We start from the raw sequence: 363 nt of genomic DNA, 5'->3' as shown, positions 1-363 counted from the left end.
CAGCTGCAGGGGCCGCAGGGACCCTCCCCCGGCTCCCCGACCGTTAACCTGCCCCGGAAAAAAGTGGTCAGCGTTAAGCAAGACAAAAGAAACGAGCCAAGGCTGCTGGGGCTGGGGTTCTGTTTTGCTTGTGGGTGGGGGGTTAGGGTGTGAGAGGTGAGATCTTGCCGTATGGTGACTCGGGCTGAAAAGCAGCTGACCCAACCCGTTTCATAATCTTGCTGGCTTTTGCGTTCTCAGGCCTGGAGGCTGAGCTCAGCTGGACCTTATTGATTGAGCTGAAATGGGGGTTTGGAGGGTCCCGTCGAGTTTGCTTCAGACAGCTTCCAAGCTGTGACCATCTGTTCTTTTCTTGTCTAATGC

The sequence above is a fragment of the Tupaia chinensis genome, unplaced genomic scaffold (assembly GCF_000334495.1).
Source record: "Tupaia chinensis unplaced genomic scaffold, TupChi_1.0 Scaffold143797_1, whole genome shotgun sequence".
NCBI classification, from domain to species: domain Eukaryota; kingdom Metazoa; phylum Chordata; class Mammalia; order Scandentia; family Tupaiidae; genus Tupaia; species Tupaia belangeri.
Note: the sequence above shows the minus strand (reverse complement) of the source record.